The sequence below is a fragment of the Triturus cristatus genome, chromosome 1_1 (assembly GCF_964204655.1).
Source record: "Triturus cristatus chromosome 1_1, aTriCri1.1, whole genome shotgun sequence".
In the NCBI taxonomy this organism is placed as follows: Eukaryota; Metazoa; Chordata; class Amphibia; order Caudata; family Salamandridae; genus Triturus; species Triturus cristatus.
The window spans coordinates 921,443,807-921,446,306 of NC_140579.1; the positions used below are offsets into that span (position 1 = coordinate 921,443,807).

The 2,500-nt window shown below is 37.4% G+C and overlaps 1 protein-coding gene and 1 pseudogene across 6 annotated transcripts in view; both read left to right on the forward strand.

Annotated features, from left to right (window-relative positions):
- The window catches only part of LOC146871292 (transcription factor SOX-13-like), a 588,655-nt gene that overhangs the window by 200,238 nt on the left and 385,917 nt on the right, over positions 1 to 2,500 (forward strand). The window lies entirely within an intron of this gene.
- LOC146871295 (28S ribosomal RNA) overlaps positions 1 to 2,500 on the forward strand; it is an 8,171-nt pseudogene that overhangs the window by 3,654 nt on the left and 2,017 nt on the right.

Sequence of the window (2,500 nt, forward strand, 5' to 3'; positions counted from 1 at the left end):
GGATGAACTGCAAGCATCCAATATCTCTGAGAATGACTCCTGCGATGAACCAGAGATTACAGTAGAAGTAACAACAGAAAGGCGCAGAGACTTTATCAATCGAAAACGAGCGCCAAAAATAAGAAACTTTGATGAGCTGAATGATAGAAACACAGAAATCGAAAAGTACACAAAAAACATCCAGCATCATGATGCTGCTATGGATCTGATGGATGAGATAGTGACTTATATATCAGAAAACACCAATGATATAAGTCCTGTACCATCAAATCATACCGAACTAACGAGCGAACCCGATAATGAACTTATGAACTCTGCTCAAGTTGAGCAACAGACTGCCCCTGTACAAAACAAGATACCAAAGAAAGATGGAAGGCCCAATCAAACACACAAGAAAAAATATACAAAAGCAAAGGGCAGTTACAAAGAATATCAGACAATGTTCCAAAAAGACAAAAAGAAAATTGCCAGGATAATCACTGATGGGGCAGAAGATGCCACTTGTCAAATCAGTGCTGATGAAATCTTCCAATACTATAAAGGCATAATTGAAAAAGAAAACAAGAAAAATCCCAAATTCATCCCAATTGACCGGATACCAGATGAATGGGAAATTGGAAGTTTATGTAAAGAAATTACACTGCTCGAAGTAACTAAAGCCTTTGATGAATCAGATTTAAAGAAAGCAGTGGGGCCTGATAAAATTGGTCTGAATGACTTAAATAAAGTGCATAGCAGGCAACCAAGACTACTACCCAGAATCTTATCGTCTTGGCTATTGATGAGAAGAGTACCAGACAGTATTAAGAAGAACCGGTCAATACTAATACCCAAGAATGTACCGATTAGCGAACTCAAAAAGATAAGTAATTGGCGTCCAATTACTGTCGGTACGGCATTCATGAAGTTGTTCACGAAAATATTAACTAAAAGACTCACATTTTTCGTTTAAATAAATACGAGACAAAAAGGCTTCATGAAGGTGCGAGGTTGTCTCGAAAATCTGACTCTTCTGCAAAACATTATAAAAGGGGCACGAAAGAACAGAAGCTCGTTGGCAGTGGTGTTCATAGATATATCAAAAGCTTTTGACTCTGTCAGCCATGGTCATATTCTACAGAGTCTTGAAAGACACAGGGTTCCATCATGCATCAGAGACATACTAAAAGACTTATACACTGACTCAACAACATTTTTCAAGGGAAAAAACAATGAAGCAACTCCAGAAATAACAATGAAGTCAGGAGTTAAGCAAGGTGACTCTTTATCCCCACTGCTGTTTAATATTGCCATGGATCCTCTAATCTGTGATCTTCAGAAAGAAGGCAAGGGCTTCACATTTGGTTCCAATAATCTCATCAAGCAAATCACCGCTCTGGCCTTTGCCGATGACATCGCAGTACTCAGCAACACCTGGGAAGGAATGAGTACAAATCTGAAAATCATTGAAAAATTCAGTAAAATAACAGGATTAAAACTTAATGTGAAAAAAACACATGGATTTTATATAAGTCATCATAAAGATAAGATCCTAGTAAACAACTGTAGACCATGGCAATTTGAAAAACAAAACATTGAAAACATCCACCCAGGAGAAAGTGAGAGATACCTCGGACTGAACTTCGATCCACACACCGGCCATTCAAGCAACAACAAAATTAATGAGGTTCTTGTTGACTGGGCTGAAAAACTCGACAATCTACCACTTAAGCCCACACAGAAAATAGAAATATTCTGTCAATACTTGATCCCTAAACTGTCATTTAAACTGGAAATGACAGGAACAGAAGCGAAAACTTTAAACATTCTGGATCAAACAATTAGAAAGTATGTCAAACATTTCCTACACCTTCCTGCATACACATGTGATGGTCTCCTGTACTCAAAGATCCTTTGGGGGCCTCAGTATTCCAAAGTTATGTACGACAATTGGTCTGAACAAAGTTAATAACTTATTGTACCTCAGGGAAGCTCCAGACCTGTACATAGCTCATTCATTCATGTATGCAGGAGAAGTAATCAATGAAAAAATTGATAACATCATTAAAACACACAAACTCAACATAGTAGGCAGTAGATCTCTGAGTCATGAACTAAATTTGATAGCAACATATGACTGGAGGAAAGAAGAATTTGAGAAATGGGCAAATCTCCCTGTCCAAGGTGATGGTATAAAATACTTAGCGAGTAATCCAACCTCAAATTTTTGGATCAGCAAACATAACAAAATTAAAGAAAATCAATACATAGCTGCGCTAATGCTGAGAGCAAATGTATTGTATACTAGAGAAACCATCACTAGGGGAAGAAATCGTACATTTGCTACTTGTAGATATTGTAAAGATGTGTGTGAAACAATTACTCATATTTCAGGTGCATGTCCTAAAACCAAGGACATAAGAATAAAAAGGCATAACAAAGTGTTGGAATTGCTAATTGATAGAGCAAAAAGGTGTGGGTGGATGACATACAGGGAACCTCATGTCAAAAATAGTCAAGG